Genomic DNA, 16,339 nt, shown 5'->3' on the forward strand with positions numbered 1-16,339 from the left:
TGAGTTAGAGAAGATTCATAATGTATTTCTTGTGTCTATGCTACGTCGTTATCGTTCAGATCCGTCACATGTGATTTCTCGACGAGAGGTTGAGATTGACCAGACATGACTTACGGTGAAGAACCGGTAAAGATTCTAGCTCGAGAGGTAAAGCAACTAAGGAACAAAAGTATTGTACTTGTGAAAGTACTATGGAATAGACATGGGGTAGACGAGGCTACGTGGGAACCCGAAGAGGCTATGCGAAAATAGTACCCATATCTCTTCACAGGTAAGATTTTCGGGACGAAAATCCCTAAAGGGGGGGAGAAATGTAACATTCCGAAATAGGGCCTAAACGGAATAGTGGTTGCGAAACCACAAATTCAGGGTAGAAAAAAAATTTATTTTATTATTATTTTGAGGTTCATGGTATGATTACATGATTGTGCGAAAATTTCGTGATAAAATTCTATGCATAAAGTGCTTAAATTGAGGTTAGGGACTAAATCGAATAATTTGCAAAACTTACATTCTAGAAGTTTTTAGTATGAAATTATTTTGGAATATTAATTAGGAGATCTTAAATTGTAATTTGACCAATTTTAAGTTCATGGACAAAATTAGGACATGGAAGGAATTTTTGAAAGTTTAGTAAGGAGGGGTGTTTTGGTCATTTGGTTATTAACATTAATAAAAGATAAAAGATGATAAAATTGTATCATCTTCTTCAAGTTACCAGCCGAACCTTACCTCTCTCCATAGCTGGGGTTTCTTCAACTTTCAAGCTTCATAATCAAGAAGAGCGAAATTCGGGAGTAGATCGAGGAAAAGAAAAAGTAAAGGACTAAATTGTAAAGTTTAGTCACATTTTGTATCGAGGTAAGTTTACAGTAAATAAATGAAATATTCTTTTATTTTACATTATTATTGTCAATTTCAGCATTTATATATTTATGTTATGAAAATATTTAAAGTCGAATTTAAGGTGAAGTGATGAGAGGAAAAGTGTTAGAAAGCCCGATTGAACCCTAGGAATGTTAGGATATTAGGGTTGACATGACAGAACAAAAATGAGCCATGTAAGCCCATATTAGAAATATGGCTTTGGAGACAGGATTGAGCCATGTAAGTCCATATTATGTATGGCATTGGAGACAGGAATAATTCATGTAAGTCCATGTCAAAGACATGGCATTGGCAGGATAATATTGATAGACAGGAACGACCCTAGTATCCTTAGTATTCCGAGTGGTTCAACGGGTCAGGATACGAGTTAAATTACAGTGAATTAACAGCAAAGGAAAGTAGATTATATTTATGAAAAAGGAAAGGTCGGGTAAGAAAGAAGGTAAGGGAATAAAGAAGAAGATAGAAATTGAGAAGTAAAGAAATTTATGATATTAGATGATATTATGCATAATTATCCATTATGTTGAATGTTGTGATTTATTTGCTTGTAAGCTTACTAAGCCTAGTGCTTAATCTCTTTATTTTCTTCTTCTTATAGTACTTATCTAGCCACTCGGGGATCGAAGGAAACGTCGGAGGCCGATCACACTATCAAAGAAATAACTCGGTATAATTAGATGTTTTGTTTTGTGTATGGCATGTATAGAAACTTAGCTACTTTTGGTATAATATGAATAATGAATGATGTGTAAATACTTGCTAGTGATTAGCTAATAAAAATGGCCGATGATATGCATGTTTATTAATATGTATGATTGAATGGTGATTATCACATGAAAATTATGAAAAATGTGAAAGTAACCTAAAAACAGATTCAAGTAACAGAAATGACGTAACTTTGAAAAATCACTAAAAATTGTAGAAACATAGTTTAAAGATGAATAATATATGAAATTAAAGCTTATTATGTACATTTTCGTATGGAATAAGAAAAACAGGTAAAGGTGTTATATTTTATGATATATTTGAGTTTTAGTAAAACAGGGTTAGAGCAATTTTTGGATCCCCTGTTTCAACTTTGGAAATTCACCATAAATTGTACAAAACTAATTAGAAGGTATACTTTATATGGTTATAATCCTTGTTGAGTCTAGTTTTAAGAAAAATAAACAACTTAGTGATATGAATTTTGTACAGGGAGAAACATTGTTCGTAATAAGAAGAGGTTAGTGTAGTCGAGTTTTGAAATAGGGGAAACTTTAACTAATAAACTGTACTAATTGGCCAAGTCAAAAATCTATGAAAAAAATTAGTAGATAGATATATGAGTCTAGTTTCAGGAAAAATTTACGGATCTTAATTTCGAGTTTTGGAACTCAAGATATGAATTTTTAGGCGACTACGACGTAGAATGGCAGGACATTCCGAAATGCTTAAATAAACAATTTAAAACTATTTAAGTGATAGATTAAGTTTAGTAATGCCTCGTGCTCGATTCTGACAACAGTCTCGGGTTAGGAGTGTTACATGTCCTCAATTCAATATCTATTACTTAATTTCACCAAATCGAGTAGCTCAACTTGTTTTGTAGCATCACAAGCCCTCAAGGCTCCTATTATATGATTTATATGATTTTTCACAAGCTATGATTCACCACACTTGTATTCATTTCAATTACTCAAGTCAATCATAAGTTTTTATTTTCATTAGTCATCTAATATATATTCAATCATATAGTACACAATTTGAGGCCCCTATTAACTAAAAGCGGGCTTAAGACAAATACATGAACTTAAGCCCCTAACACTCTATGGTAAGCACCAAAGTGTTGATTAGGCATATATGCATTGATCCCTCTAACACTCCATAATAGTAGTCACACCGAAGTGCCAGTATGCTCCTACTAAAGATATACATGAATCCTATGGCATACCAACTATACTCGATTATATCCAAGATGTTTAATAAGGTATGCCATACTCGGTTTTCTTTAAGCCCAAAAATTAAAAATAATTGGAGGTTAAATTGAAAGAACCCATAAGTTGGCAGCTTCTACTAAAAAATCAAGAAAACTTAGTTGCTAATTTGGACATAGTTGAGTTCCAATTCTGGTTCGGTTGGATGAGCATATATCGTTCTTTAGTGGGAGATAATATGATTACCAATGGATGGATTTTATAAGGTTGATAACTGTGAACGGCTATAAATAATTGAGAAGTGAATTCCAGGGGTGAATTCTTCTCAATTTTGTTTTATTTTCTTCTCTTCTTCATCTTCTTCTTTGGTTGCTCCGAAGAAGAGATAATTACGAAAAGCTCTACATGAAGTGATGATCATGAGGTTTGAGTCAGAAAAATAGAAAATCCAATGAGCTAGTAAGGTTTTAAGTCATCGGTGTTCGTAAATTTAAGAAATGAAGTTAAGAATTTTTAGAACCTTTGAGGGGTTGTGCATGTTTCTGGAGACTAAGGTTTTAAGTTGGAATGCTAAGTTTAATTTATGACTTTGGTTGTCATGCTTAAATTCAAGGAGAATGGAAACTTTTGCATTCGAAAAAGCTAAATTAATGATGCAAAGAAGCATCAAATGAGTTTCTATACTCCATTCCTAGAATGTTGCATGTTTGGCATGAATCTGTGTTGAGTTCAAAGAGAGTTCTGTGATGCATGATCTCTACTGATTGAGAATGCTATGCATGTATAAGATTGTATAGGTGTATGAGTATCCACTATGATTCCATGCCTATATGTAGCATACTCCATGATAATATTTTATGAAATGCATGTATTATATGTTTATAACAGTGGAGTACGGAGGGAAAGTTATTGACGGATTAGATGAAGTTAGGATTTGGTGATGTGGAGGATTGGGCAGATGGTTTTGGGAAATGGAATTTTCTTTTACCGCAATCCAGAATTTGCTTGGTGCAAACTATGATGTGGGAAGCTCCGGGCCTTGTGGAGGTGACATTATGGTATTCGAGCATCAAGTTTAGAAGTAAGGTAGAATGGATGGGCTGTAAAGGGGTATAATGTATAAGACCATAGCTCGACTATGACAACATAGAGAGTCCATAGGACATTAAACATGAGGTATGGTGTGTAAGACCATAACTCGACTGTGACAACATTGAGAGTCCACCATGACATTAAACATGGGGTATAATGTGTAAGACCCTAGCTTCGTTATGGCAACATAGTGAGTCTACCAGTACATTAAAAATGGGGTATGATGTGTAAGACCATAGCTCGACTATGGTAACAAAGAAAGTATGCTAGATTATTAAACATTGGGTATGGTGTGTAAGAGCCTAGCTCGGCTATGACAAAATAGAGATCCTGCCAGGACATTAAACATAGGGTTTGATGTGTAAGACCATAGCTCGACTATGGCAACATAGAGAGTCCACCAGGACATTAAACATGGGGTATAATGTGTAAAACCCTAGCTCGAATGCAACAACATAGAAAGAATTGGGACAATAAAAACGGGGTAGTCCGTTGGGACTATAAACAAGGGTAGTCTGCCAAGACACTAGACATAGGATAAACCACCAAGATAGTAAAAAATGGAGTAGTTTGCCAGGACGGTAATCATGGAAAATCAAGCAAACAAGGTAGAAGAAAAACGCAAGTGTCGGAAGCGATAGATAGCCAATGGGTTGAGGAATCCGTCGAAAAAGACAAAGGTAATAAAAATGGGAAAAGTCTGCCAAAACAGTAGACATGGAAGTCGATAGGGCATATGGTGGTAACCAACATGTAACAACTCAATTTTAGTGGTGTCGGAAACAGTAGTTTCGAGACCACGACTTCGACAAGTGAGTAATTATTTTAATATTTATTTAATGTTTATATGGTTAATTTAAGGTAGTATTAAATTTCTATTACAACATTTTGAGGATTAAATGGTTAATTAAGTAAAAAAGACCAAATTGTGAAAGGTGCAAAAGTTGGCTTCTAATAATTAAATGGATTGAATGGCTATTGAAATACAAATTAATGGGCTTAGATGGTATTTATACCATATGAAAGGTTAATGGACAGTTATGAGTTTATTTTTGTCATTTTGTAAACTAATAAACTAAGGGTAAACTAGTAATTAATAAACAAATCTTAAACTAAATTAAGCAAATAGTGTCATCTCCCTAAAATTCTTCTCTTTCACCAAAATTGAAGAAATAAAACACCATTTTTATGGCTTTAAGGTTCGGCTAACATAGAAGCATTGCATGGTAAGATTTTGTGACTCGTTTTTAGTGATTTTTATGTTTTCAAGCTCGTTTTAGCTTAATCCACCTAACTTAGGGCTTAATTTGCAAAGTTGTTAAAGGTTGAGGGACTTGAAATGAATGAATTTGATGTTAGTGGATAGATTATTAATTTTAATGCTTAAATGAACATGATTTGTTATGTGAATTTTAGTAAATTTAGGGTTTAGGGATTAAATTGTTTAAATGGTAAATTCATGAATTTTGAGTGAAACGAGTAAAAATGTGGATTGATATAGTCAAGTAGCATGTTTTGGGTTAGAAAAATGGTGAATTTTCAAGTTATGGGCTTAAGGACTAAGTTGTATAAAAGTTAGAATATTAGGGATAATTTTGTAATTTTACATTAATATGAATTATAGATTGAATTGAAGTACTTAATTGAATGAAATTATCTATTTAAATCAAGATAAACAATAGCTGGACTTAAATCAAGGAAATACAAAAGCTTTGAATTAATCTCTAACTCTACTTTTACGGCTATAGTTATCGAGGTAAGTTCGTAGTGAATTATAATCTTATTAATGATAGTTTGATTGATTATTTGTTATATTATATTGGTTACAAATTGACTTGAACATATAAATAAATTGACATTTTGAGTAATTGACGGATTAATAATCTCGTTTGAACCTTAAGAATTCTTACGATACAAATGACATGTTATTAGGGATTTCATGTTTCGGGTGTTGGTTTTGAATGTCCTACAGATGGCTGAGGTCGTGTATTTATTGCGAATTCTCCACAGCTTGTATGAGCAGCATCGTGTAGCAATCATTCCAACCCACAGCTCATGTGAGCACTATTAAAAAGGAAAGGTTACGATTATATGGAAAGACACACTATATCTGAGCATTCCCGGGTATCCAATAAAATTCTAGATGGTTCAACAGGTAAGTAAAGATAATTGGCAAGGCATGTGTTCAAATGGATAATTTCCCATAAACTTATGAAAGGTAAATTTAGATGAATGCAAATTAATTGAAGGGAACTAAATGATTATGTGATGAATGTTATGTTCATGAAGATTAATTTTGTGAAATGGTTGGTTTTCTATATGCATACATGACTTTTAGTGAGTTTGGTGATGCTTATAGGATTGTATTAAACTTATGAACATGGTAAAGATGTTATGCACATTTTATAAATTGAGCTTAAGAATGGTAAGTTATGTTTGAGTTTATACGAGCTTACTAAGCACTAGTTGCTTATGTAGTTATTTTTCTTTGTTTCATAGATTATCAGAAACTCGACCGGTTGGAAGCTTGTTAGAGTACTATCACACTATCCAGCAATCACCTCGGTAGTTTTTTAGTCATTTTGGCCAATGTTATAAATGGCATGTATAGGACTTTATATAATGGTAGTTTCAATGTGTAAATGATCAATTTGGTATTAATATGCTTTTGGAGTATATATTTTATTTGGACTTTTAATGCGTTGGCAAGTTTATGACTTTTGGTTGTTTTTAAGTATTTTGTAATATATAATCCATTTGGTAGGTTTATTATGAAAAGTGAAAGCTTATAATTAATGTCATTAGGTAGCTAAATTGATTGTGTTTTGTGCTTGAGATGTGACATTATAACCTTGTTTTGATTAAAGTTGTTTTGGTATAAATGTGGTGCCTTTGAATGACATATTGGGTGAAATGGGTTGATTGAATTGGTATGTTTATATGAGTTTGAAAAGTGTTTAGGTCTATTGAATGTATACACAAATGGAGTGGATGATTAGGCAAGTTTTGGTCTTAAAATGACTTATTTTTAAGGTCAAATTATGGAGTACATGGCTTGGGATAAGGGTTGTCACACGGTCGTGTGACACACATCGGCTGTCACACGGTCGTGTGACACACATCGGCTGTCACACGGCCTGGCAACACGGTCGTGTGTCACTTATTAATTTAGGTGTTAGTGTCACACGGTCTAAGACACAGCCGTGTATGTCAAGTTAGTGAGTTATATGGTCTAGCATACGACCTATGACACAGCCGTGTGACACAAGTCAGAGAGTTATACGACCTGGCACATGATCTGTGACACGACTGTGTAACCTAACTCAGTGAGTTACACGATTTGAGACATGGGCTGGGACACGATCGTGTGTCCCTTTGTTCAAGCACCACATGGTTTGGGCTATGTCACACGGCCGTGTGACCCCTGTTTTTAAAGTTTTCAACTTTTTCCCAATTTTTTTGATTTGTTTCAAATTAGTCTCGAATTGTTTCTAAATAGCTTTTAGGGCCTTGAATGCTCGATTTCAGGCCCAAAGGTATATGTTTGCTAGGTTTATGATGAGTTTTATGTAATTATCATTAAATGACATTATTATTCTGATTGTACGGTAATGCTCTGAAACCCTAATCTGAAGACAGAGACGGGTTAGGGCTGTTACACAATAAGGATCAAATATGGGAATGATGTGATAGTAATGCCTTGTATATAGACAAACGAAAGAGGATTTATCCGAGGATTGTAGATAAGGATTCTCTATTAAGAATCGCTAGAAAGTGCTCAAGGAAACCTTGTGTGTTAATTGGAACCTATTGATAGAAAGAGGTACTATTAAGGGTTATTTGAGTGACAATTATGTTTGTCAAGACTATTCTTCTTTGAGGAGAATCTATTGCAAGTATACCCAACATAGAATTAGTTTCATAGGGAACCATCATATAAGGGAGATCGTAAACTCGAATGACCCATTAGGTAATAATCTGTTGGATACTGTAGGCCAAAACGTCCACTGCAAATGGACAAGTTACACCTTAAAAGCAAGGTATCGCAAATAGGGCAGATTATGACAGAGTAATCTAAACAACATTTAAACCCGAGTGTAGGCTAGAAGTAGAAAAGAGAAAATAGGGTTAAGTTGGCTAATGTGGCATGGGTTTTTACTAGTGGCCTTGTGAATGGTGATAAATACGCTAGAACTATTATGAAGTAAGAGAATCAGTTAAAAGGTACTATGAAATAGGGGTTCTATCAAGGATAGAGCGTATAATCGGACGTACATTCAAGGATGACGATGTGGGTAACAACTTGCCAAGTTTAGAAACTATGGATTTACGAGTCAAGATAAAGTTAAACAGTTGTTCATAACCAGAAAGGTGTGGAAAAGGAAAATAAGGTAAAATGTGCAAAGTGATAAGTAAGAATCCATATGTATGACGAAACATCTAGAAATCACAAAACCAGCCAACTGGTCATAAGCTCAATCAGGTACTGAACATTTAGTAATCTTTTTTTCCAATAAAGAAATGCAAAAGTTGTATCAGAGTCTGCCACTCCAGATAAGGCATGAGTGGCTAAGTAATATAGGGAGTTAGCATATCTGTTTCCTTTTTAGTTAATACCTTAGCAAGAAGGGGGCTTAGTTATATATAAATATCAGCAAAGAAACTCACTAAGTTCTTTTAGAACTTATGGGATTTTGGCCTATGTTTGTAAGACTCGTTGGGTGAATAAAGAAATTGATGAGGGGCCAAGCCAGACCTTGTAAAACCAAGGAACATTGTCAGTAAGATGTCATTCACATAAAAGGGGTACCTTCAAAGGCTTCACCTCAGGGTTAGATGTGTTGTAATTAAGTAATTTTCTTAGAAGTTGAAATTTTCAAGGTAGCCAAATTATGTTTGGTTTAAGGTTCTTGTTGTAAGAAATATATGTAATAAAGTAATAAAGTCTTTGGCGAATTTTTCTTATTAGAGTTTGTTGTTAGACCAAACCGGTTCAATTGTGACACCCCATACCCGAACTTAACAATTGGGGTGAGTAAGGGCATTATTGGTATTCATCTTTTCAATGTATACAAGTTACATAGAAATTACTAATTATATGAAATTTTCTTATCATTTGCAATTCATTATCATATTTAACATACTAATCATATATCATGTCACATTTCTACTTACCTTTGCAATTAACTAATTCTCATGTCTTTGCATTCAAAACATAATATGCAATCATTTATTCAAACATATTATCAATTAACATTTGTTTGTAACATGTATCTATCATGGTATTCATTATATTATAGCATGTACTCAATTTTATACAAGATCATAACATTGGAAAAATCAGTTAACAAAACGATTATTATTGGTACAACGGAAGTTTAAAAATTTTCTTAAAATCGAGTTCTTTTGTGATGCTTATAGTGATAAACCTAAACCGAAATTATACTTGTCCTTTCTGAAAGGTGGACTCAAGTCGACCATGACTTTCAACCTAACGGCCTTCTTCGCTATCCTCATACCACGAATCATGTCGAGTGTAGGCTCGAACAACACTAACCAAAACACTAAACAAAAACCAGTAGCAAAGTAGGTTCTCTCTATACATCGATAAAACTAGTAATTCCAAGAAAATAAAATTTATTATTAGTAAATAAATTACCATTACTTTCTAGAAGAATAACAGTATATAATTAACTTATCAAGCTGATTTTTTGGTCAATCGATGCTCTCTATTTATAGAGGGAAGTATAAAAGTTCTAGTTGAACAAGTCTTTGATAAATAATATTATTGAATAAAAAATATGACTCTTACTAGAACTAGAGGAGTGAGGGGCAACACCCTTTTTAGTTTTACTAGAGTTGCCGCCCTTGTGTTCACACAAGGCACAAGTTGGGTCTCTAATGTATTGGGTCCAATTATATGTGCTTCTTGGACTTTTGACCTAGCATTTTATAATTCGGTTCGACTCAATATTTATTTTCTATTTCCCAAAATAAATATTATTTAATCAATTTATTTAAATAATTAAATTTAATTAATTAATTTTTGAATTAAATAATTTTCTCAACCCAATTTTAATTCCGTTAAAGTGTAACAGCCTAACTTTCAGTGGTATCGAGAATAGAGATTTGAGATCACCAAATCCGACGGGTGAGTTAAAAATTTAATAAATTAATACCTATGAGTCAAATGAGAATATAAAAGCATTTTTGAATTAGTGAATTTGGTGATTTAAAAGAATTAATTAGGTAAATTGGGTCGAGAGTGAGGTATCGAGACCTCGACTTCATAAATCGAGCCATAAATATTTTTAGAAATATTTATGGAGTGTTGGTGAGGTAGTATTAAAATTTAGTCAGAAAATTTTGACGTTTGGGTGGTTAATTAAATAAAAAGGACTAAATTGAAAAGGGTGTAAAAGTTGCTAGAAGGATTAAATAGCTCAATTGTCAAATGAGGGATGATATAAAGTGCAAATAGTCCTAAAGGAGATATTTTTGGCGGCAATAGCTGAGAAAAAGAAATGGATGAAATAAGGGAAAAATTGGAAAATTGCCAAAATTGGCTAAATAAAAATGGGACTAACTTGGAATATATAGAATTCTCTTCATTTCTATTCATATTCATCAGCTGAAAAATAGCCATGGAGGAGGGCTCAAGCTGGTTTTCATACTCTAGCTTCATGTAAGTTTAATTCTTGCTTTCTCCTTGAAATTCTTATGTTTTTGTGACTTTTACAACTAGGTCCACTTGTTGAATTCATTAGTTTTTTATTCTATGAAAGAAATTGAAAGTTGCTATGAATATGTGCTAGAAGTATATGATGATTTGGCATGGAATTAGAGCTTTAAATTATTTATATGCTGATTTTATTGAAAGAATTGAATAGAAAGTGAATGTTTGGGACCTAATTGTAAAATAGTTTGAAGTTAGAGTTCCATATGGAAATTCTGAATTTCAATAGTTATGAAATAACTTATAATGTCTATAAAAAGTATTAATTGAGAAAATTATCTTAATTGAGGGGTTAATTGAGAAAGGACTGAATTGTATGAATTGTGAAATTTGGGGCAAAATAGAAATCAACATTTTGCACTAAAACTGTTTTAGACGGAAGCAGTAGTCTAACTTTGAAAAATCACCAAAAATTATATAAATCGAATTAGAGGATGAATAAAAATGAAATTAAAGCTTATTGAGTCTAGTTTCTTATAAAAGAAATTATGTAAGCAATGGAATTGTAAATCATGAGATACAATAACTTTTGTGAGACAAGGTCAGAATGATTTCGAGTTCCCCTGTTCTGATTTTGGAAAATCATCAAAAATTGGATAAAAATAATTAGGGGCTTAAATTTATATGTTTAGAATCCTGTATGAGTCTATTTTTAATATAAATAAACGAGGACATTATTCGAATCCTGTACAAGAAGATAATTAATTTTTAGTGAAGAAGGGTCGGAACTGTCAGATAGCAGAACAGGGGAGATTTTAATGAATAAACTGTATTAATTGGCCCAACCAAAAATTATGAAATTTTTATTGTAAGAAGGTATATGAGTCTAGTTTCAGGGAAAATCATCGGATCTTAATTTGGAGTTCTATAGCTCAAGATAAAAATAATTTAGTGACTATGACACAAATGAATAGCTTGAATATTCACATAAGTAGATAGTGAAAATTATGGATAATGTTACCTACAAGTGTGTTGTTTATACTAAGGATGTGGAATGGAGAGGAGGAGGAGGAAAAATATGTATGAATATTCAGCTAGTATGGCTAATTTGTATGTTTTAGGCTCAAGGACTAAATTGAATAAAAGTAAAACTTTATGGGTAATTTTGTAAAAATGTCGAAAATGACTAAATTGAAGGGAATGAATTGTTTTATTATCTAAATTAATAAATTGAATGAAATTATCAATTTAAGATTGGGTGAAATTTGGGAATATGGTAAAATACCAATATGCCCCTAAATCTTGTATTTCTGCAATTTAGTTAGGTAGGTTCGTATATCCTGCATGAGCATGTAAATATGAAAATTTAAGTATTGTATCGTATTTTATATGATATTTTGAATTGAATATATGAAAAGAATGTTACATGAAACATGAAAATGAATACTAAATAATATAAATTAATTGAAATTATTCTGAAAATCTCGGTAATGCCTCGTATCCTATCCCGGTCTCAGGTACGGGTATGGGGTATTACATTTAATGGTATCAGAGCGACGGTTTAGTCGGTTCTCGGATCAAACGTAGTATATGTGAAGTCTAAAAACGCATGTCATTAAAATATGTGATAGTGTGATATCTCTCGACTCTAATGAAATTTGTTTTACTTATAGAAAGAGATGTTTCATAACCAAGTTAATTCTGATAATGCTAAAAACGATACTCAAGTATACAAGTAGAAAGTTGATTATGATGAATCAGTAAAAAAAAAAAAAGGGCATGAATAAAAGTTTTATCATACATGCCGATGATGAATATTATGTTATATGTATTATTAAAAGTAAATTATATTACTATATGAAATATTGTCTTGATGACTAAATTACAAAATATATAAATGTGATATATGAAGTACATGATAAGGATTATTAGAGAATTATGAATGAATAGTGAATTTTGAAATATATTACATGTATTGAAGATACAGAAGATATAAGCATATAAATTATTGGTACAAGGATTAAATTGTAAAGCATGTAAAAATATTATGCGAAAGGTGTAAAAGTGATATGCATGTATGAAATAATTTGCCCAAGTAGACAAGATTAAAACTACTAGGATGTTAAGGGACTTCAGCATGCTCTCTGAATATTAGCACGCCAGTGCTCTCTGATTAGCACATTTGTGCTCTCTGATATTTAGCACGCCAGGAACAAACCTTTAAAATCTAGAAACAACACTAGTATGAAAGTGATTCCTTAACGGTGTAATTTCTCGAACCCAAATAAAACCTTGAAAATATGCCAATGAGACTCATATTCGATAGTTAGAAAAATTCACATTTGTTAAGGACCATCTTGATTAGGAACAAAATGGGGACCTTGACCTGAGGTGCTTGAAAGATCTAAGGAATCAAAGCTATAAAGAACTTGACCCACTTAAACTTAGCAAACTACCCGAACCTTGGTATAAGAATATTGTTATCGCCACACTCTAAAATGGGATGAGAAGGGGAGTGATAAGACAAGGTTGAACGCCACAAAATTGTTAAGTTTTGGTAAGTTCAAAAAATTTCGATAAAGAACGAGAAAGAAAATCTCACAAAGTTGTTTGTATTCATAAAACCATTGTTTAACCTTTTACAATGGCATGAGAAAACTATTTATAGACCTAGAAGACTAAGGGCCATATTCATCCATTAATGAGTTCATGCATGACAAGTTAATTACATTGATGAATAAATTAGATCCATCGAACACTTGAATGGTCACATTCTTCTCTCCTTGACCGTGCATGAATCCTTAATGTTGAATGTTTCTCATGTGCATTGAATGCTCATCAAAAGCTCCTTCCATTCCCCTTAGTCGTGCATATATATAAAAGTGTCATGCATACTGTAACGCCCCTTACCCGAGACCGTCGCCGGAGTCGAGCACAAGGCACTACTAAACTTATTTGAGCACTTAACCAAATTCAGATAATTTATATCATACTTTTCAGACAAGCTGTCCAACTGCGTCATAGTTGCTAAAAAATATCATATCTCGAGTTATAAAACTCGAAATCCAAATCCGTAAATTTTCCCCTAATTTAGACTCATATATCTACTTACCAATTTTTTTATATAATTTTTGGTTGGTCCAATTAGTACAGTTTATTAGTTAAATTCTCCCCTGTTTCAGGGTTTGACTACTTTGACCCCTGTGCACTACGAACCAAATTTCTCCATGTACAGAATTCAAATAACCATGCCGTTTGTTTCTCTTAAAAATAGACCCAATGAGGAATCCATACATATATAGTATGACTCATAATTATTTTTGTGTAATTTTTAATGATTTTTACAAATTAGAACAAGGGAACTCGAAGTCATTCAGACTCTGTCTCACAACAATTTAAATATCTCATAACATAAAATCAAATTGCATGCATCGTTTCCTCTATATGAAACTAGACTCATTAGGATTTAATCTCATTTTTTTCTCAGCCATTAACTCAATTTCCACAATTTATGGTGAATTTTCAAAGTCAAACTACTGCTACTTACCAAAAACTGTTTTAGTACAAATATTGTTAACTAGTTTATAACATCTTTACTTCAATTCATTCAAACTCTATACATGCCATATAAATCTTTAAACATAAAACAAAAACTACTGGAATTAATCTGAATAGTGTGCCTTGTTGTGTTGATCCGATCTACCAACTTCTCTTTAATTCAATCTACAAAAGAAATTATCAAACACACACAAGTAAGCTTATTGAAGCTTAGCAAGCTCATAGGCATAATAGCACAAATCTTATCAAATATTGTATACAATCATATATCTATTAGTTTAACTATTTCCTCCTCCAAATCACAATTTCATTAATAACTCATTTGAATAATTTCCATATGGCTACTCACAATTTAACTCCCTTAGGCCCATTTCTCATTTACTTCATTGTCAAATTAGGGAACAATAAGGGAATTGAGTGCTTCATTATCACATTGCCATAGTAAACTATGGACTTTCACATTGTTACGCATCACACACGAAGCCATAGCCTTGCCATGGTCTTACGGTTCACATATCATCCGAAGCCATATCCCGGACATGGTCTTATACGGAATCACATTATCACATTATACCGATGCCATAGCCCACTATGGTCTTATACGGAGTCACATTATCACATTGCACCGATGCCATAGCCCAGCTGTGGTCTTAAACGGGCGCACTTATCGCATATTTTCCGTCAATTCATCAGGGTCACAGAATGGAAGCACTCAAATCCATTGTTCCTACTAATTTGTACTTTTAGTTACACATTATTTATTAGTTAATGCAAATTGATAGTATTCATCAACAATAAAATACTTTAACAATCATAAGATTTTCATAACAAAACATTGAACTTTGCCATATGAACTTACCTGGGCTAATTTGCAAAAGTCGTAAAAATTCAGGGACTATTCTTGAATTTTTTCCTTTCCATGATTCGATTCGTTTTCTTGATCTATAATTATAAAATCATTCCTTCATTAGCATCCATTTCAATTCTATTCTATTTCACAATTTATGCCCTTAAAATTTTGAAATTACACAATTACCCTAAACTTTTCAATTTTTACAATTTAGTCCTTTTTATTTAATTGACTACCTAATCGTTAAAATTTCTCAACCAAACTTTAATAATAGCTAAATGAAACTTCATAAATATTTATAAAAATATTTATAGCTTGATTTTCAAATTCGAGGTCTCGATATCTCGTTTTTGACCCGTTTGACCTAATAAATTCTTTTAATTCACTAATTTCACCACTTCACAAATTCTTCTAAATTCTTACTTGACTCATAAATATTAAATTACTATCTTGTTCAATCTTATTTGTCGGATTTAGTGATCTCAAATCACCATTTCCGACACCACTGAAAATTAAGCCGTTACAACTCTCCCCCCTTAGGAAATTTCGTCCTCGAAATTTCGTACCTGAAAATAAATGCGGATATTGTGATCTCATAGATTCTTCCGTTTCCCAAGTTGCCTCCTCCAATCCATGTCGATGCCATAACACTTTTACTAACGGCACTCGTTTATTCCGTAGTTCTTTAACTTCCCGAGCTAATATTTTCACTGGTTCCTCCGAATAAGTCATATCTGATTGTAGTTCTATCTCAGTATGAGGAATCACATGTGAAGGGTCTGATCTATATCGTCTCAACATAGATACATGAAATACATTATGGATCTTCTCAAGTTCTGGAGGCAAGGCCAATCTATAAGCTACCGAACCGATCCTCTCAATGATTTCGTATGGTCCGATAAATCGTGGACTAAGCTTTCCTTTTCTACCAAACCGTAAAACTTTCTTCCACGGAGAAACTTTCAAGAACACACGATCACCCACATTGAACTCTATATCTCTTCTTTTCAAATCTGCATACGACTTTTGACGATCGGAAGCAGCTTTCAAACTTTCTCGAATAATCTGAACTTTTTCTTCAGTTTCCCGAATTAAATCCACTCCGACTAATTCGATTCACTTAATTCTGACCAATACAACGGGGTTCGCACTTCCTTCCATCTGAGCTTCAAGCGGTGCCATTTTGATACTAGCTTGATAACTGTTATTATAAGCAAATTCACTAAAGATAAGTACCTTTCCACCGCCACTTGAACTCGAATATCTGACACCTTAACATATCTTCCAAAATCTGAATCACTCGCTCTGATTGTCCATCTGTCTGAAGGTGAAAAGTTGTACTAAATTTTAACTTAG

General features: G+C 32.9%; 1 long non-coding RNA gene across 1 annotated transcript; it reads left to right on the forward strand.

Annotated features, from left to right (window-relative positions):
* The first annotated feature begins 701 nt into the window (after window positions 1-701).
* LOC128291625 (uncharacterized) lies at window positions 702-1,697 on the forward strand. The gene is made up of 2 exons (XR_008281411.1): window positions 702-861; window positions 1,490-1,697. It is a non-coding gene; the product is annotated as an uncharacterized LOC128291625 (long non-coding RNA).
* Window positions 1,698-16,339: the final 14,642 nt, after the last annotated feature.

The sequence above is a fragment of the Gossypium arboreum genome, chromosome 4 (assembly GCF_025698485.1).
Source record: "Gossypium arboreum isolate Shixiya-1 chromosome 4, ASM2569848v2, whole genome shotgun sequence".
NCBI classification, from domain to species: Eukaryota; Viridiplantae; Streptophyta; class Magnoliopsida; order Malvales; family Malvaceae; genus Gossypium; species Gossypium arboreum.